Source organism: Artemia franciscana, chromosome 20 (genome assembly GCF_032884065.1).
Source record: "Artemia franciscana chromosome 20, ASM3288406v1, whole genome shotgun sequence".
NCBI lineage: Eukaryota > Metazoa > Arthropoda > Branchiopoda > Anostraca > Artemiidae > Artemia > Artemia franciscana.
In genome coordinates this window covers 2672719-2694386 of record NC_088882.1, presented here as the reverse complement: position 1 = coordinate 2694386, position 21668 = coordinate 2672719, and the positions used below count along the sequence as shown (strand labels likewise).

Genomic DNA, 21668 nt, shown 5'->3' with positions numbered 1-21668 from the left:
GTTTTGCCCTCTTTTTCTTTCTTTGTCCATCGCAAAATGAGTCTTCTACAATCGTTTAAATTTAAATTGAACCAGAAACGCGTTATGAAAGTGAGACCTTTTCTTAATTTTTTTTTTAAACATAGATTTCCAGATGGAAGGAAAGAGTAAAGCTGAAACATAAAGCGAACAAAGTCATTGTTTCCCCGACTATGCATTTGATTTGTAAGCTTACCTTACATTTGGAGAATTTGAAAAAACTAAGGCTTTACATAAAACACAAAACAATATATGATCTCTGTAAAATAGAAAAAAAGCGCTACAGGATGTATTGTTTTTAGCACCATCAAAAAAAGTATTTTGGGCTGCTTTTAAATTACCTGAATTGGCAAGAATTGGTAAGATTTTAAATCATCTGGGCAATGTTAGGAACATAGATTAACCTCCGAAATTTGCGTCTTATGATCGGTTGATCTTATTATCGGAGGGAAACGATCATCCATAGTCTTCATTTTTGTATGCTACTTATAAATAGCTACAAAAATTAAAATTTGTGTTTTTGCTTGAGCTTTTCTTTAGAATCTAAACTGTATACAAAGAGATGCGGGTATCATGACCGGGTGAAAGATTCCCAAGAGTCTTATAAATTAATCTTCTATTTTCTGTAGGATAATTCCACTCTTTCTTTTCTTCTCGCATCAATATCCTATTCTATGCCTTTTACGTGGGTTTTGTGTTTTCCCTATTGCACTAGTTCTTAAAAATTCTACAAATACAGAAAAATATCATGCCTTATTTAAACAATTGTTATCAAATAAACTTACTTCAATATAATATAGACCGACGAACAAAATTTCCAAAGTTAGCTTAACAAAAACTAGCTATGAATGATTGCGTCAACAATACAGAAGAAAAGAGCCACAATGTTAATCAAGTTTACAAGAAAAAAAAATTTCTAAATAAAAGGACACAACTATTTTTCTAGATAGCAAAACAAAACTACAGCGTTTTGAACCAAGAACTAATTCACCAGCTGAAAATGTGCAAACTCCTTCAGCCCGCCATTCAACATCCTTTCCAGATATGGTAAATATTGCTGTCGTCAGAAATTCTTTTTAAATTTTTTATTTGCACCAGAAGAAATTCCCAAGTCCATAAAATCTTTTTTTTTTTATTGAATTAACCTTTAAATAAAAAAGATTCTTTTTTTCTTTACGTTATTTCTTCAATTTATATATGTCATATTAAAATTTCACCCCTATGGAAAAAATCTTCTTTTTAAAAGGCTTGGAATTTTACTAAAAAACAAAAAACAAACTCTCTAATTAGATTGAAATTATATTATAGTCTGCACTCTAAAAGCGGTAACCAAAACAGAATCCCGGATTTACCTCTAAAAAGAAACCTGCCTCCCAAAAAACAGGTCCTTCTAGTCCCCAAAGTGATTCCCAAAAGTCTCAAGCAATCTCAGAACCAAGAAACAACAAATCGTACTTTATTTCAACTTAAACCTATATGTGTAACAATTTACAGCTTGCACAACTTGAGGCACTTGTACCTGAAGGAAAGCATCTCATGTCATCCCTAGACTTTATTTGATCTTTTGACTCTTCTGACCAAAACAAGTACTATAAAATTATTAACTACTACCATGAGAGTTACAGGTAAAAGACGTTACGATGTCAAAGACACCCATGAGAGGATGGCAGTCCTCTGGTCATTTTTGGTGCTGAAAAGGGGGAGCAGAACTTCTGATTTCCCACTACGAGCCCCCTCTCATGTTTCAGCACTCAAATATGAGGTAACCAGAGAAAATAACAGACAATATACTGAAGGTACATTGCGGCTGTCCAAAGACATAAGTGTTGTTATTTTTCGACATATTGAGTTAGATATCGCCCCATACTATTTTGACGACACTCTTTCCAATAGTGAAGACCAAATCCGTCTATTGTGACACCTTCTATTAGTCAAATTGATAAATCTTGGCAAAATCGCGAATATATTGTCGACATCGTGCAACAAACCGTGAATGTGACAATAGACAATATATATGATAAATATAAATGACAATAGAATCCATGTCAAAACAGTGAACACATTTTCACCGATCAGGAAGCTGCTAAGACCGATGAATTAATGCATTCACGGTTTTGTCTTGTTATGTCAGCAATTTTGATTTACCGATAGCCATGTTGTCTAGGGAAATGCACTGCTTGACTTAACTTATACAAAAATGCGTGAGATGGTAGAAAGAAAACATTCTTATTATACTTTTAACTTACTACTAGTCAACATTCAATTAGCCAGCTGAGGAAACACGCTTCGGTTAAAAATTTAAACGATTCTATCTTTAATGTGGAGCCTTCTATTCTACTCCAAGGTACTTCCGTAACAACTCTAAAACCATCAGCAGCACTAGAAACAGTCATAGAGCCGTCACCAGTACTTCAGGTAGGCGAATATGAGGGAAGTCCTGTTTTCATATCTAGAGCCACTGGGATTGCGCCCAAAATATTTTTGTGAGAAAAACCCTTATCCCAATAATGATTCCAGCCGTTTTGTTCTGAATTTTGACCCCATTTTGCTCCATCCACTAGAAGCATCTATCAGCACATTTGTAAGTTATATTCCAGATATTATCTAGATAATCCTAATCTAGAAAGCTCGAGACAAGAATCCCTTACTTGACCTGTGCAAAGATACTTGTTACATGAAATGCAGGGCTTATGGAAGAGGAACTGATGCAGGTTAATGCTAACTATTGAAAAATCCCTCATGAACAGAGGAGAAAAGAGCTTTTTCTTCTTCTGGAATTCACCTCTGAATAACGCAAACAAGGGGAGACACCCATGGAAGAAAAAATCAAAGTTAAAAAAGAAAATAGTTTACTTTTCAAAGTTCTCCACAGTTGACTCATCAAGAGAATAGGTGGACTGAAAAATGTTCTTGGGCATGCTTGGATACCAGAGTTACTCATTGGTGAGGAAACTGTACAAGGCCATAGAGAAACTTAGAAAAGAAGCCGGGTTGCTGACTGAGGAACGTGGTGGGTACTACAACGTCAACATAAAAGAAGCAATGAAACATCATATTAGCAGTTTTCACAAAGCCACGTGTAAATAGAAGATACAATCCACCCAGCCGGCTTTATCTTGATATATTTTTTACAATTAATGCCAGATACAAAGACTACCGCAAGAAATTTCCAATTATAAAAGCCTCAGTTGAAACATATTGAAAGATTCTGTTGTCAATGATCTTATCTTCGAGGAAACCAACATCCGATATGTAAAATATCTACCTAGACCATGACAACAATGTATTGAATGGTAAAATTAAGGATGTTAAAACAATGATGTTGAAAAGACAAAAGTCCAAATCAAGAGTGACCAAGGTTCAAGAGTGGCAGCGGAAAGGAAAGGCGCCGTTTCCACCATTTGTGGAACCAGTGGGAGTTCAGGACGAAGAAAGAACTTGTGTCTATAATGCGGCTACTACATCTGTTCTCTTCAATGCTGTCGAGAATTTGCTACAGAAGGTGGATCATCTAAAGTATATGGAATTCTTTGGCTGTCGCGAGGTTCAAGAATATCAAATATTGATATGCACAGCCGCTGCTGTAACATTTGAACCAAACACACTAGAAGACTACACTGGCTCGGCCATGTCCTGAGAGGACCAGATGACCCCATCTTTAAGCAAGTACTTCTGGCTTCTCCTTCAGCAACTCGTCACAGGTGACCTGGTCGTCAACGGAAGAAATGATAGGTAAAGGTAAAAAATAACCTCAACCGCATTTGGCATATTTCGAAAGTCCGGCAGAAAGTAGCAGAGCTGCTGGCTAAGGTTTTCTGAAGAGCTGGTACAAGATTGTTATAAATTGAAGTCAACCATGCGGAGAATTCTAGATATTGGGTGAAGGTCCACGTCTGGTCCCATAATAAGTGTAGGTAAATGAGTAATGCTGAAAAGAAAGCGTATGAAAAGAGTGATAAAAAGTCTTGCTACTGCCCGTGACAAACGACTGCTTTTTCATAAGTCGCTGTCTTGCTGTCTTCAACAAAACATTTTGCCATGTGAATGTAAAACTGCACAAAAACTCTGTTTGCGTCTTTTGGCACAAAGATTTTCAGAAACATGACGATGGGCAATGTAGCAAGTACATTTGCAAAGTTGTAGAGAATTTCCAGGTGCTGAAATTTGTGAGTTATGGGCTATCAACTACACAGCTTAGAATAAGAACTGGACCATTTTGATTGACTAAGAGGTATTTACTGACCACTTTAATTGTGGTTTTAATCCCTCTGAGTGAAAAATCCTATGATGCTCTTGGTAGTTCACATCTATCTGTAAGGACTGCCTATTGCGCAGATCACATCCTTGAAGTCAGCATTTCACTGCCAGAGAAATCACAAATACAAAAATTTACCTCAACATATCCAATATGTGCTTGGTCTGGCAGTGTTTAGAGTGATATGCATTACCATGTGCTTTGTATTTACTTTCGCTTGTTTCATTAGTAGTCAGGGCCCCACCCAACGAAATTCTAACATCACTGGCTTCAACGAGCCAAAGGAGGATTGAGGAAGTTATCAGGAGCAGAATTGGCTGCTGAAAACGAAAATAGGCGGGCACAACAAAAATTTTGTGTACCAAAGGAGATATCTCCTAATTTGCCTAATCGATGACGTCATCAACTATATTTTCTGTTTTTCGGCCTAGATGAGAGGTTTGAACTTGAATGTGAAATAGGATAAGGTACCGAGAGAGAAAACAAAAAATGATGACCACAATCAGATCTAACTTAACATTATTGAAACATACCTAAGTAGTGACAGTAAAACCTCCTGCAATTTTCCTTTTCCTCCTGAAAACTTTCCTGCATTTGCATTAGTTATGTTCAAAGGGAGAAGAACAGAACAACTGGGTTTGCATAGGATGGCACAACACCTTTGCAACTCCATTACGTGAGTGGCATCAAAACAAAAGCCACTTAAAGTGCACAGATACTGAATCCTAGCCTTGTCAGAAGTAGGGGAGAGTCGGGTAAGACGGACCCCATTTTGGTTTTTCGTCTGCAGAAGAGGTTGGAAACAAGCAACGACTGACGAAAGGTGTCTAACTTGTCCCCAAAACATTGAGTTACGTAAAGAAACCTTCTTCACACATAAATCAGCCGTATTTCCGGGCCCAGATAAAAAAAACTGAAGTTGGTCAAAAGGTCCATCTTGCCCACCCCATAGGATAAGACGGACCAGCCCTTTGGTCAAGACGGACCCAATTGCTCAAAAAGATTGATTGTCTCTAAACTATTTTATTTCGAATACTTAAAATACTAGTAGTAAGTAAAAAAGTAAAAAGTTAGCAAATAACTATATTTAAACACTGTACGAGGCCAAATCTACGTGAAAAACGAACTGAGCCGACTGTCTCGTCGTTCCGCCCGAAGGGGTCGGTTTTGGCAGCTTCATGATGACCTCTTCTTTTCGCACGAAGCTCATCTCTTCAGTTGCCGTGAATTTGCTCGATGGAGCTAATCACTTCCAAAACTGAACTTGGAAACCATCAGATTCACAATCACACACAACTCCAACATAATTCCTGAAGCTCTTCTTGGTCGGCACTTTCACAACGAAGAAATCCCCACTTTTTGGTTCGGTTCCATCAAGAAACTCCTCCTCCTCTGACCCATCCAAATGCAAGCTGTAATCACTTTCATCATCCAGCGCGATATGTTCATCGAAGCTGTCTTCCCCGTTCCCAGGCTGTTTGGAGAGGTTTCTCTTTTCAGGCCATTTTCTTTGAGCTTTCTTTTCTGATTTTTTTCTTTTCAACTCAACTTCTTCTTCCAGTCTGTTTTTTTCAGGTGTGTTCGTCAGAATTTTGGACTTTGTTCTTTTCCTAGACGTTTTTCCGTCTCTTGCATAGAAACTCGCCTTAGGGTGAGGACAAACCGACTCTGGAGTCACTGGCATAGTCGCAGAAATCACTGAGCTACTGGTAGTTGGCAGCACGTCGTTATTCAAGCTCTCGTCGCCAGGGCTGGTTGATGGAACTGCAGACTGGCCTGTCATGGGAGACGTCTCTGGTGCTGGTCGGTCTGTCACCAAGACGCTGAGAAAGTCGTGATCTTGGAAAACGTTCCTATTGAAAGGGTATATTCCTGTTTTTTGGAGCCCGCTTAGTACGTTTTCCATGACGAAAGCTCTTGGAAAAGCGATTCCAACGAATATTCCGATTTTATAAATGGTAATCCTCCTGTTTGGGTTCGAAATCATCCACGAGTTAGCTGCTTCATTGTAGTATCGCTTGAATGGCCAATAAACAGCAACATCAAGAGGCTGCAGCTTGTGACTGCAATGTGGCGGAAGCGTTAAGACGTCAATGCCGTTTTCTCTGCAAAGATTAACCACGCTCAATGAGACTTGCGAATCATGGTTATCCATAATCAGCAGAAGTCGATTTGTGGGCCAGCAACTGGTTTGGGAGATCAGATGGCGTATCATATCCGGGAAGATTTCGGCTGTCATCCATCCAGACGGCTGACATTTTCCTGTGCTTCCAAGGGGCGTGCCATTGAGAAAACTTTGAAGCCAGTTCACTCGTGGAAAGACAAAGAAAGGGGCTATCGACTGGCCAGCTGCGTTGATACACCCTACGACTGTTACCAGCGTCCCTCGCTCAGCCGAAGTAATGCGTCCAACTTGCTTTGATCCCTTTTCTGCAACCACCTTTGGTGTCTTCTGAACGGTGGTTACTCCAGTCAAGATTATATATTCTATTCGGCGGATACTTGTGCTTTATAAGCAGCTCTTCTAAATTATTGAAGAATTCGCTGACATTCGTCCTGTTGAAGCTGGTGCCTCTGGCAAGGCTTGTCGCTTCGGAGGACCTTAGGGAAAGCCCAACACGACTCATAAAGCTATTCATCTAGTCTTTTCCTGCACACTTATTTTCAGTCCAGTTCTTCGGCATATTCTTCCCTTTGGCCTGGGCATATTCATATGCAAGCTGACCTGCTTCCTTTTTCGTAAGTCCATGATGCATGTTCTGTGCCGTGATCATATAGTCCTTCAGAAGTATCTCTTCGTTTGCTGAGAACACACTTTTAAAGTTGAAGGTAGTTGCCAACTCCACTGATTGGGGATCTTCTGCTGCGTCGAGTTTTGCAACTGCTCTTCGCACTGTGCTTCGTGGCAAACCAACCTCTTTCGAAACTTTGCGAAGCGGCGAACCAGATTTAACTCGCATAGCAGCTGCTCTCAGTAAGTCCTGGTCGTGGAGACCGCGGGTGGTTTTCCTAGTATACTTTCCCATTCTGCAAAAGAGAGACAGCTTAATATATTTCTAATTGACATGCGGGAACAATAAATGTAAGACAATATTCACAAAATACGTAAAAAAATAATAACTTCGAAAAGGATCCCAGATGATAGGGGGCAAGACGGACCGGTCCGTCTTACCCGCTGTCTCTGTGGTCCATCTTACCCTAAACCTGCTTTTTCGGAATAGTTAAAAATTATAACATAAGATGGCGCTGCAATGAAAAAAATTAATGTCTGACACACTCTCCTAGACCTCCATATTTGTAAGAAAAATTACCACAGTATAAAACAGAACATTAGAAACACCAGAAAAGAAAAACATTTACCTCAAAAGCCGGTTTCGAGAATGTGAAAACGAATAAAAATATTTTTCTCGAAGACAAGATTGGCTTCAACTCTCAGACTTCGCTCCGAAACTTGCCACTAGATGGCCGTTGTTTCTAGCTCTACAAGTGATAAAAAGGTGACGCTCAAGTCGAGCAATGACAAAAGGTCCGTCTTGCCCCCCGGGCCGTCTTATTCGACTCTCCCCTACATCCAAAATAAAATAAAAATTAGCTACAGAAATATAGCTTTCGATGAAAAAAAAAAGAAAGAAAAAGAATCCAAAGAAAATAACCACACATTACGCATATTTTATACTTCTTCGGGCGAATTATCACACTTTCCGCCAAAGCACACAAAACATAACAAAACCGAGGAAGGCATTCTACGTTCTTGGTGCACTTTTTGCTACACTCACAAAAGAGTTGTATACCCCGACGAAACACTCGAAACAACAATAACTACATCTTGTCCAGAAAGCTACCATCCATAACTCAAAGGGATTGACAGATACAGTCTTGCAATCAACGAGGCATTACAGGTTGAAAGCTGATAGTAAGAACGCTTACTATGTACCACAAACGCATCCTCTGTAGGAGGCAATGCTTTTAGCTCCTTCTTACGAGGGTATAAGTGTACTCGTCAATCACAGTGGGAAAACTCATCAAGATTCCTTCCATAATCGCTGATTATAAGCTTTCTTGCAATATCTTGGAAGGAGAACATCTTGGCTTCCGTGAGTGTTTCAGCTTTCAATTTCTGTATTGCACAATCAATCTTAATGTACAGACCGCGCTTCTTGGCGGACGCTAAGAACGTTCATTTTCCTATGTAGAAAAAGTAACTCGTTGTGTCACAGGGTTAACAGGAACAAAACATAAATCGGGACATTATAATTTGGAAACTTCACATGGAGTTGAGGCACAACATTATCCGTAGGGAAAATGTTAAGGAGACGATAGAATTGGACTATTAGTATCACAACTACATTAGTATCGTTAGCACACACAGTCACCCTTTCAAAGCCGTTTCTGAAACAATTAAATAAAAAAAACAAGTTTTTTAAATGAAAGTAAGGAGCGACATTAAAACTTAAAACGAACAGAAATTACTCCGTATATGAAAGGGGCTTTTCCTTCTCAACGCCCCGCTCTTTACGCTAAAGTTTGACTCTTTCTCTTAACTCTACATTTTAAAACAGTAAAAAACTTTAGCGTAAAGAGCGGGACGTTGAGAAGGAAAAGCCCCTTTCACATACGGAGTAATTTCTGTTCGTTTTAAGTTTTAATGTCGCTCCTTACTTTCATTTAAAAAACTTGTTTTTTTTGGTTTAATTTCTGAACGTTTTTGAATCAATGCATGTTTTGATTTTTGCTCTCTGCAGAGTAATAATTAAAACGAAATTTGTATATTTATATTTTTTGGCTAAATGGCTTTCTCATAATTTTGATCGAATGATTTTGAGAAAAAAAGAGCGGGGGAGGAAGCCTAGTTGCCCTCCGATTTACGGTTAATTAAAAAGGCAACTAGAACTTTTAATTTTTTACGGATCTTTTTATAAGTAAAAGATATACGTAACTTATAAATTAGCTTCCGTAAAGAACTTTTGTATTCTCATGTTTTTATTACATATATGAGGGGGTTCGCCCCCTCGTCAGTACCTCGCTCTTTACACTAAAGCTTAAATTTTGTCCCAATTCATTAAGAATGACCCCTGAATCACAAAAGCCGTAGAATAAATAGTTGGAATTACTAAAAATACTTTAGCGTAAAGAGCGAGGTATTAGGAGGAGGTGAGCCCCTCATATGGGTAATAATTTCTGTTCGTTTTAAGTTTTAATACTGCTGCTTACTTCCAGCTGAAAAAACTTTTTTATATTTAATTTTGTCTATGTCTATTGGAATATATAATACTGCAAATATGGACCGATTCAAGGATCAATTGAAATCCTTTGACTGGTCCAAGGTTTTGGATTGCCAAGATGTTAATTCAGCCACAAATGGTTTTACACAAGGCCTGAGTGATCTTATCAGTTCAACCTTTCCAGTCCGTAAATCAAACCGAAAAACTACCCATATACGCCCCTGGATGTACAATAGCCTGATAATCTCTTTCATACCGTGAAAATGACCTATATAAGTTTGCTTGCAAAACCGGTAGCGTTATTGACCTAACTGATTATAAAAACACAAAAACTTATATACCGTCCGGGAGAAATAAAAACAGTATTATTCAAAAATCTTACTGCAAAGGGGAACTTGCAAAAAATTTGGTCCATAATAAATATTCTTTAAAAAAAAGGAATTCAGAATCTGTACCTATCAAACAGTTTGTGGTAACGAACTGTAGTAAGGAGCGACCCGGCTCAATAGTAACCAAAACTCTAAAAAATTGAATTTTGATATCAATTGCTACATCAAAAGAATCGCATTTTAATGCTGATTTTAAATATATAAGTTTCATCAAGTTTATTCTTACCCATCAAAAGTTACGAGCCTGAGAAAATCTGCCTTATTTATGAAAATAGGGGAAAACACCCCCTAAAAGTCATAGAATCTTAACGAAAATCACACCATCAGATTCAGCGTATCAGAGAACCCTACTGTAGAAGTTTCAAGCTTCTATCTACAAAAATGTGGAATTTTGCATTTTTTGCCAGAAGACAAATCAAGGGTGCGTGTTTATTTGTTTTTTGTTTTTTTTTTCCCAGGGGTTGTCGTATCGAACAAGTGGTCCTAGAATGTCGCAAGAGGGCTCATTCTAACGGAAATGAAAAGTTTTAGTGCCCTTTTTAAGTGATCAAAAAAATTGGAGGGCATCTAGGCCCCCTCCCACGCTCATTTTTTCCCGAAGTCAACGGATCAAAATTTTGAGATAGCCATTTTGTTCAGCATAGTCGAAAACCATAATAACTATGTATTTGGGGATGATTTACTCCCCCACAATCCCTGGGGGAGGGGCTGCAAGTTACAAATTTTGACCAGTGTTTACATATAGTAATGGTTAATGGGAAGTGTACAGACGTTTTCAGGGGGATTTTATTTTGTTTGGGGGGTGGGGCTGAGGGGAGGGGGCTATGTTTGAGGATCTTTCCTTGGAGGAATCTGTCATGGGAGAAGAAAAATTCAAGGAAAAGGGCGCATGATTTTCTAGCATTATTATATGAAAACAATGAAAAATAAACATGAAAACGTTTTTTCAAATGAAAGGAAGGAGTAGCATTGAAACTTAAAACGAACAGAGATTATTACGCATATGAGGGGTTCTAAAAATACTTTAGCATAAAGAGCGAGGTATTTAGGAGGAGATAAATACCTCGCTCTTTATGCTAAAGTATTTTTAGTAATTTCAACTATTTATTCTACGGTCTTTCTGATTCAGGGGTCATTCTTAAAGAATTGGGACAAAGCTTAAGATTTAGTGTAAAGAGCGAGGTATTAACGAGGATACAAACCCCCTTGTATACATAGTAAAAATATAAGATTATGAAAATTTGTTACGTAAGTTGCTAATTTATAAGTTAAGTATATTTTTTACTAATAAAAACGTTCGTTAAAAATTAAAAGTTCTAGTTGCCTTTTTAAGCAACCGAAAAATCGGAGGACAACTAGGCCTCCTTCTCCACCCCTTATTTCTCAAAATCGTCTGATTAAAACTAAGAGAAAGCTATTTAGCCAAAAAAAAAGAATTAATATACAAATTTCATTTTAAGAAAATAAAAAATTTAATAAAAAAAAAATAATTTTTTTAGCTGAAAGTAAGGAGCGAAATTAAAACTTAAAACGAACAGAAATTACTCCGTATATAAAATGGGTTGTCCCCTCCGCAATCCCTCGCTCTTTACACTAAAGTTTGACTCTTTGCCACAATTCTACTTTTTAAAACAATTAAAAGCTTTAGCGTAAAGAGCGAGGGATTGCGGAGGGGACAACCCATTTTATATACGGAGTAATTTCTGTTCGTTTTAAGTTTTAATGTCGCTCCTTACTTTCAGCTAAAAAAATTAGTTTTTTTTATTAAATTAAACTTAAGGACACCAATGGCAGATTAATTAACCCAATTTCAGTACCGGATGCTTTTAATAATTATTTCACTAATATTCCAAATGCTAACTCCTGTTACAACCTCCCAGTCGTACACCCGAGCAAGAATCCCAGATCCATGTTTTCCTCTTCAACTGATAGTAAAGAGGTGCTTTAAGTTATTGAATCTCTCTGTAATAGTGATACACCTGACTTCTTTGGCATAAGCAATAAGCTTCTTAGGACCGTATCTTCCAATGTTTGTGAACCCATTGTGCACATAGCAAACCTGTCTATGACCAATGGAGTCTTCCCAGAAATAATTAAATCAGCAATTGTTATCCCGATTCATAAAAAAGGTGATCCGTCTGAGATAAGTAATAACCATCCAATCTCATTTCTCCCAGTTATATCTAAAGTGCTCGAGAGAATTATATTCTGACGTCTTCCTCCCTTTTTATTTGGGATTAATCCTTCTGATTCGTTAATGATTCCTCATCAATATGGCTTCCGTTCCAAATTTTCAACTGCTCATGCACTGGTGACATGGTTGATCACAGTGTTTTATTAAGTAAACTCAACAACTTTGGGATTCGTGGAGTTCCTTTCTCATGGTTCGGCTCTTATCTCTCTGGAAGAGTACAGAGTGTGAGTATGGGGGTTGACTTCACATCCCCTACTTGTCTGGAGGTGCGTCCCACAGGGCTCTGTTCTCGGTCCAATACTTTTCTCCTTTATATTAACGATTTGGTTACGGACCTGGGTCCATTAGTGCACCCATTCCTTTTTGCTGATCCCAGGACACCGGTCCTAATTTACCATCGTTCGTCAACTCTACTCAAACCCTTCTGAATCAAGTAGAGGAGTGGTGTCTCGTTAACTGCATGACCATTAACAGTAAGAAAAGTCAGGTTGTATTATTTCGAACTCCTTACAAAAAAAATGAAGCTCAGCAAGCACTTCGCCTAAAATATTCTACCAATCTCCTCCCGCAGGTCGAAGTTGCCAAGTTTCCTATATCAGAGCCATAGTCTTGCGACAGGTAAGCATGATTAATCATGTGAATTATTTTTTCCTCCCGATATCCTTGTCACCCTTTATTACTCTTTTATTCACCTATATATCTCATACTGCAGATCTGTTTGGGGCAATACTTATCCTTCAGTTACCAATAAATTGAAATCTGACCAAAACCGTGCCATCGAAGCAGTTTTTCGGCTGCCCCACCTATATTCCACCCAGGACTTGTACTCCGATTTTGGTGTTATTCCTTTTGAACGAATAATCAAAAAATTAAATCTATCACTTGCATACTCCGCTTACCATAAAAATCTTCTTCCCCATTTATTATCTTATTTTAATAGTAATAATTCTGAAGGCCTCTGTCTCCGTTCATCCAACCGTTCCTTCATTGTCCCAAAGTGTGTCTCTAGTTCCGCACAGCGATCCCCTATTTATAAATCTATACTTCAATGGAATATGATACCATCCAGTGTCGAACTATCCACAAATTTTCAAACGCTGTATAACAATGTACTAAACTTCGATATCATATTTCTCTAAACTTCTGTTCAGTTTGCTTTAATTACCCGTGTTTTCTTTTCCTTTTTTTCATTTTCATTTTTTCGTTGTTATGGTACTCAACAAGTTCGCTTCCAGGATCCCAATTATTATTGGTGTTATGTTTTATTTGAATAAATTGAATTGAATTACTCAAGAACCCTCTAGAGACACACAAGAAATAAAGGTCTAGAAGAAACCACGCGGCATTCCTCACAGCTGTTTATATATTGAAGTGTGCCAGGACTTGGTATACTCTTAGTACAATAAATACCCTGCGAAATGGGAGATATCCAGCAAATTGAACAATTTCGTGAAAGTTTGCAAAAGGCAAGCTGACTTTTCCAATAACAAAGGGGAATTCTCAAGTGAGTTGATAATCAGCTATATTGAAGTCCTAGTAAAAAATAATCTAGATGCTCCTGGATGTCACCCTTTATCTGGTGGTACAAGCTGTGGATGCAATCTTCAAAACTGACACCTGGACAAGAAGCAAATACAGTCCTTACAAAGAGTAAGAAAAGCATATGCTCAGAAAAAGAAAATTAACAATACGAACCATCTACTAACTAACAATGCGGGAGGCAAGTTATTAGTGAACAGTATATGTCAGCTGACGTTGAAAGACTGGGAAAATCCGTCCCAAATACACTCTATGTAGCACATACAGAAAGAAAACCAATCCTTTGCAACTAAACAGGTGAAAACTACTTAAACAAGTGATGACTAAGGTCGCATTAAGTAAAAGTGAACACGCACCTCAGCTACAACCTAATCTAAGACCTTAACTGCAGGCTATATTAGAGGAAAAGGAACGAGATTTGAATGTGTTGGAAAGCTTCTCGGTACCTATAAAGTGTACTCAACGGAATATCCACTCCCATCAGTCTATCGTTTAAAGAAAATTTCGAATGGCTTGCATAAGCCATTCAAACACCAGCCAGAGTGCCACAAAGCACCAAAACCAATGAAAATATGGGTAAATCAACAGGATGGGTAAAATCAGTAGCAGTTACCTTGAAACCAGATGTATACCTCTGGATATGCTTAGACCCTTGATGACATTGCATACAAATGCACAGAAGCCAGAAGTTTATCTTAGGTGAGATACCAGATAAAGATACAAGTCAATGATGTGTGACAAGGAGTCTACTGTGTGACATTTTTAATACAGTACATGGAACATAATGTTCCGAAAGATGACTATTTGATATTAAATCATGCTAAGATAAATTCCAGAGAAAAATATATAAAGCTTATAGGGGATTGATTATTGGACTTGTCGTAGATACTACTGTGGGTATTGTCTACAATCATCAGTACCATTATTCAAAGCTGCATGAAGTTTTACAAAGAGGCAATGAGACAAAAAACAAGTTTAATCCCCAAAAAATGTTCCTTTGAAGAAAAAGAAACACACTGTTTTGGACACATACTTGCCTAAGATGGATTGAAAACAGACCCATACACAAATGTAATGCCTAGAGGCACATGATGAGCTATATATTCTTTCAAGCGTGTATTACTTTCTTTCTAAGACCATCCCAAATCTTTCAAATTTTAACAACCCACTGAGATGTTTTCAAAAGAAAATTCAAATGGCCTGCCATTCATGAACAGGCGCGTTTTACTATCCAGAAAGCAATCTGTTCAAGTTTGCCTGAGTTGGAGATTCTGGTAGCAGACAATTTGTCACAAATGTATGTGACTCCAAACAGATGATGAAGCTCAAAAGAATCAGGGCATGCAGCACTGGCCTTTTTCAAATCAACTCTTGTTAAAGATAATAGACTGTGTGAAATTTGAAAAGAAACTGAAAGAGATTAAAAAGATGGAAGTCTAGACAGACATAGCCAACAAAGTTTCGGAAGACCGGTAGAGAAACTGCCCTCCAGCATTAGTGCCATACTGGAATGGGCATGATAAAATAGGAAAAACTGATGGTGTGATGATAAAAGGTGACAGGATAGTCATTCCCCGGAATCTAGATGGTAACATCCTCAAGCACTTGCATAACTCCTGGCTTGATATTAAAAAGACAGAAGATTTAGCTAAAACAGTCTTATTCTGGTCAAAATTCACAATTAAATGGAGAAAATGATACTTACCCGTGAATCACGCATTAAAAGACAGCCCAACCCGGTGAAAGAAACAATGATTTTGTTATTCATACTGCCAATGTTCTTTAAAAAGGTGGAAGTATACCTGCTAAAATTCCAAGTGCCAAAACATCTTATTACAGTTAAATGTTATATTTAAACTATAAACACAGTTTCCTACCAAGACATCCTACTGACTACCTGACAACAGTCCAATTTGTCCAAGAATTTCCTAGACTCACCAGAGACTGGGACATCCAGAACTTTACGTCCACTCCACACTACCAACAGTCAAATGGACTAAGGAAAAAATCAGTCCAGATTTTTGAGCAACTGATGATCAGTTGAATACAATACAGACCAATGTTTAGCTCTTCAGGAGTAAAACAACACTCCCATGGCTGGTCTAGGAATTCCACCTGAACTATTCATGAGTTGCAAACCATCGCCCTTGGTACCAATACAGAAGGAGAGACTCATCCCACAGACAACAGAGCCCAAACTTTTCAGAGATTTCAAACGTTCTCATCCAGCAATATAGTTGGAAAAAAATTAGACAAGGACTGTCATTGGCATTTTGAAACAACTATAACCATCCTCTTGTTTTTTTTTTAATGTGAAATAGCATAATTGACATACATTCTGGACAAAATTTACGTCTTTTAGCAAAAGATTTGAAAAACACCTTGATTCCTACTTGTCAAGCACATAATTTTATCATGAAGCTACAGCTCAGTCGCAGCCCAGGTCCTATAGATGCCTTTAGGATCAGAAGAAAAATATAAAATTCGGAAGGAATTAGCATTAAAATTGATGCTGCAAAAAATACTATTGAACTTGCATGAACAAAAGAAAAGCAAATGTAAAGATTATGTGTCTACATGACCTCTTGAATCTAAATATGTCAGGGTAACCAGATCTGGACACACCATCAGAGACCCTTGTGACCCTAATCTGCGAAAGAACTTGCTACTTGTGTAAGAAGGAATATGCAACATAGTCAGTACGTTCTCGGCATTGTAGTACCTATTATGAATTGCCTTGTCATCTATTTTCCTTAGTTTACTTACTTTTTAGGCACTTGTGTTTATGAAATAAATGCTCAAAGCTTGAGAAAACATTGCACACGGGAAAAGTATGTAGGAGCCTTGAGATTGTCTTGTTAGGGAGACAGATACTTCAGCAGTAGGGCTCCTACGGACTTTTCACGTCTAAATAGCTCAAAAAATTACTTATGGCACAAAAGAAGTGACCAAAATAGTATCAGTTTAGAGATTCAGAAGTATATCTCCTCGAATTGTCGAAGACGTTATTCGCTATTCCCAAATCTTTATTTTTCACTGAGCTTTCTTTATCGTTCAGTTTATTTACTTCGCGTTTAAAGGTACAATGAATCACAAAAAAAGGAATCTTTGATAGGCACAATATAAAAAACATTCAGATACATGTGTCAAAATAAATACTGTCACCAAGCATGAGAAAAGCCTTAAACTTCTTCTTTCTCTTGCTAAGTGATGGAAGTTTGCTTTCGTTTTGGAATGTTATCAATTTTTATTTCTGTAGATTAACGTCTTTGGATTGACAATTCACTTAATCTCTTACTGCCAAAGGAATTTCCAGGATAGCCTGTGTGACAGTAATTCCTTCAGTATTACTGCAATCGATCTCTTTTTTTTCAGACTACCAACTCCCTCATTTAACAAACTGTTGGCAATTCTTTCTCCTTGTGTTTCTAGGTCTAGCTGCAGATTCGAAAGTTTTTCTTGATTTTCTGTAGCTCTTCCAGCAAGATAGCTTCTTCTTGGCCAGCTTCTCGCTTCTTTCTCATAGCCTTTTCTTGAGCTTTCTCGCGTTCACAATGATCTTCAAGATGGTTCAAGCAATTGGATGAAGCTTCCCATACAAGCTTCATCAGGTTATGTGTGATAGGAATGTTCTCAGGCTTGCATCCAAACATTTTCAACCCGCCAGCAACTGCTTGCATTGCATTCAACATTCTTTTTCTCCCATTAATGCTCTCTCTTTGGATATAAGTTTTGCTGATAGTGAGAAACCCCTCTCAGCATTTGCAGTTCTATGGGCTAAATGGAGTGCTACTTTGACAACGCCTGCAAGGTTTGGATACTTATGTTTCCAATATGAATCTTCACGACACAGCAAATTTATTGAATATTCACCAACTCTCGTCGCAGCTACCAAGTCTGGATCTTTGTCAAGCTGTTTGAGCTTCCACTTGTCATCCAAAACATCTTATCTTGACGTACCAACTTGTAATTTCGTAGCTATGAAACAAACATTTTCAAACTACTCGCTATTATTCTCACTGCAGGATGAAAGTATCTGAAGCTGTTTAGGAGCCTGACAGGGTCACTTTTAGAGGAAATGTCTTTTAGCAAGTAGGAAGTTGAAGCTCTGATTTGTCCAAGCACTCCGATCAAGTACGATTTCATATGATGTTCCTTAACATCTTTGAGGTAATCATTTGACAACATGATGTCATCTAAGCTTTTCATATTTAATGAATCATCATGTAGTTTAGCATCGAGCTTGCCATGGAAAAGTGGGATGGTAGCATAGCAATGCTGCTTGGCAGTTTTCATGGCTTAGTGAAATTTGTTGGCAGATTTAGCAGCTTTTGGAATTCTGCTACAGACAGATTTGGAACTTTCTCCATGCTGCAATCAACAGAAACGAGTTCAAATTCATAAGTCTTTTGTTTTTTTTCATAGATATAAACTTCAGACAGTAATCCATTGATGGTTATCATTCCAAGAAAGCCCTTCGCAAAGCTGGGACAAGTGTAAGCCATCTTGTGGGTATGTGCTATATGAACCCTAGAGTTGTTACACTCATTCTTTGCTGTATTTTCCAAAAGTTATCTAATCTAGCCAGCGAGTCCTGGAAGAAATAGTACACTGTGGTCACCAGCTATGAAACATCCTCCCTAATAACTTCTTGTCCTTTCGGATAGCATTATGGATAACATGTCTCCACATATCCAGATATCTAACAGTCCTTACTACCATCCACAGCTACAAAGGATTTAATTTACTGCATTCTGCCAATGACCTTCTGTTCTAGTGTCCTGCTCTAGAGCTTGAAAGCCTTTTGACCGGCTCATTGTACAGACACACAAGGAGCAGGCGATTACAGCAGTATGACTGAGCACTTCAATCAGTACACCAATCTTTATACAGTACACCAGTGGGATCATCTTTTGACATCCATTCCTTCAAAAATTTGCACTTCCCATTGTACAGGTCTCAATTCAGTATGAAGTTACTGAAAAAAGGAAATACAATAGAACCTCAATTTCATGTAAAAATCAAAACTATCTTTACATTATAACACATTTGATCCGTATAAACCTTAATTCCATGAAAGTTACAATCTTTTCATGCATCAAAGTTAGCTTTAAGCTTGATGAGGGATCAGATGTGCCTTTATCACAACTCGTAAATAAGGAACAGTATATGCATGAAAAATTACTAAAGAGAAGGCAAATGGGATCAACATTAGAATTACTTCAACTATTCTAGGTAAACTGACCTCTATCTACCACCTTCTGAAAACACCTCAGCCAATAGCCTAATCTCACATACATGCTCTTTACTGCTCTCACATACATGCAACAGCTTTACATAAAATTAAAACAAAAACTAGAAAAGTACTTCTAAGGGATGCAAGAAGACAGACCTCAGCCATTTATGCTGCAGGGACAACAAATTCTTTCATTTTTGTATTTATACTAGGTAAAGATGATGAGCAGCTTTACCATTTTGGTAGAAAATCAAATATTGAAACTTACCTTGTCAGCTGCCAATGTTACATCTGCCCACAAAAAAGTACCTCAGCTCAGAACAGCTGTAAAAGTCAAATCTGATCAGCACAAAAAGATTTTTTTTCAAATTATTCCACTCTAAACAGGGATTGCATTGGCCTGGAAGCACAAACTCTTGGAAAAACAGTCATTCTCATAAAAAGTGAATTTAGTGACTGTTTCACCAAAATAGTGACAAACATTGACCAGCTTTAAGAAACAGCGACTTTTAGTTGAAATAATGACCACATAGGAGCTCTGCAGTACGTAAATTACATGAGAATTTCAAAAGTCCCAGATGACACCTTTAAAAACAGTACATATAAAAAAATTTAATATTCAATGTAACCTTAAAAGTCATTTTTTATCTTAATTTCTGGCTTTGGAAGTCCAATTTTGAACAAAATGAAATTGATGGCTTATTAATAGGAGTTTCAAGGATTATCTGGGTGAAAAACATATTTAAATATGATAACTAACTTACACCCCTGGTTGTATTACTTTGATATATCACTGCTTCATAACAAACCCAAGCCTCCCAAATATATCAGATAATTTTATATTGGAACTAAGAAACTTTTTTTTCCAATATTTAACAAAAATAATTGCATATACTGTTTTTTTTCTTCTGAAGGCAGCTATACAATACTTCATAGATTATTTATTATTACAGGTTCTCATAAGAAAAAAAAAGCAGAATCCATTCAAAATCTAGAGCTAAAATATTGGTACTAGACATTAGCTTTAAAGTCCAATGTAAATGCCTTGACAATTTCAATTCTAAAATAGCAAAAGCTTATTTTTAGCAACAAGGAGCCTGACATATTTTTTCACAGGGAAATTACTTACAGGTAATTAGGAAAAGGTATGCTTTATTCCTCATGAGTAACTTAAATTTGCCTATTTAGACTAAACAATTTCCATTAAGATCCATCATGCTTTTTCTTATTATATAGACACATATAAAAAACAACTATGTTTTTTATGTGTTTAATCCCACTTACTCTTTATGCTGCTGAGAAGGAACATTCACCAGTGAATTTATACTAGCATAGGTTCAAATTTTAAATGAGCATAATATTCCTGGATGCATCACAAGGTATCAGCCTACAAACTCTAGTTAATAGGCTCAACTGTTTCTTTGAAATACTCACATGACTTTAATTACATATAGGCTACTCATGTAAATCATACATTGACAATAAACCTTCCATGGTTTATGTTCCTCAAGTTTATTTTTTTAATGTTGGTCTGCATGCAAACAGGAGCAGGATAGAATTTCTGAGATGGATGAGTAAGACAAGCCACATAGTCCTTCCAGCTATGCTTAATTGGTACCAACAGCTGGTAAGTTTTGAGGAAGACAAATGTTCTTTGTGTTGTAAATTATGATCTACCAGTAAATTGTTCCTCTATTGTCTTTGGTCTACTGTTTACAAGTGCTTCTGGTGAATCAATATTGGGGTCAAGACACCTTTTTTTTCAAATGCCACTGAGAAGACAAATGGAAGAAATTCTACTTATTAGAATTTTATTCTATCCATCTTACTTTTTCCATCAGCTTAAACTGAAATAAGCATATATTGGCTTGTCATTGCATTACTAAAGTGTTGCATAAATTACTTTTCATGCTTTCAACTTTGACTGGTTGCAAAATTTTGACCTATGGCTAACATAGTATCATATTGGAAGCAATGGTAGCTCTTTTGAAAAATATTGACATTGGTGTTAAGACTTAGAAAACATTTTCAGAAGTTTTCACATAGCCTGTTGTAGAGGTTTTGCTTACAATGAAAACAAAAGTTTATATTTGCTTTAAGACTGATTGAATTCCTCACCTTTTTTCATCTATGGAAAAGACTATGCTAAAACTTATCAGAAACTGCAACTAGATATATCTCCTCACTGACTGTTTCCAATGTTGGATTGATAAGAACAAATTCAAAGATTAGGTTTTGAATTAGAAGTAAAAGGTGTTACAATAGCTTATAATGGACCTTAGAAAGTTGTATAGATATTTGCTCAAGTCCAGAAGATGCTAAACTAAACCATTATAGGTAAGTTTCCTAAGTGTATAGGGTATACATAACTTTCCTTTAAAGTCTTTACACCTAGGACTTACTTATACATACCTGTACAGCACAAAAATAGCTTGACTAGGGTACTTTGGCTGATTGCTTAGAATATGATAGCCTACTCTTGAGGATATGAGATTTAATCTAAACCTAAACGATAAACCTAGCACTTAACCACTATTCCTTTTAAAACTTAGCCTAATAGTTAGAATAAGTCTGGGTTTGAATACACAATAACACGTCAAACAATTAGTAGGAAAAGTTTTCAATAAAAGGCTTTGTCACAATCTACTGCTCTTGGTACATAAGCACATCTTGATTTAGTAACAACAATCTTACCACCAAGCTTGATAGTCGTTAAAGAAACAAATAGCTCCATATATCCTGAAGCAAAACGTAAACATTTTTCACAATTTTTCTTCCAATGGAAGCCATTTATATTTTAATCTTTTCTTCTGTA

At 37.1% G+C, this 21668-nt stretch overlaps 1 protein-coding gene across 1 annotated transcript in view; it reads right to left on the bottom strand.

Moving 5' to 3' along the window:
* LOC136040278 (uncharacterized) overlaps positions 1 to 21656 on the bottom strand; it is an 80269-nt gene extending 58613 nt beyond the window's left edge. The window contains exon 1 of the mRNA XM_065724521.1: positions 21548 to 21656. The gene's annotated coding sequence lies outside the window, so the exon portion shown is untranslated. The remainder of the gene's footprint in view (positions 1 to 21547) is intronic.
* Between the last annotated feature and the right edge of the window lie 12 nt (positions 21657 to 21668).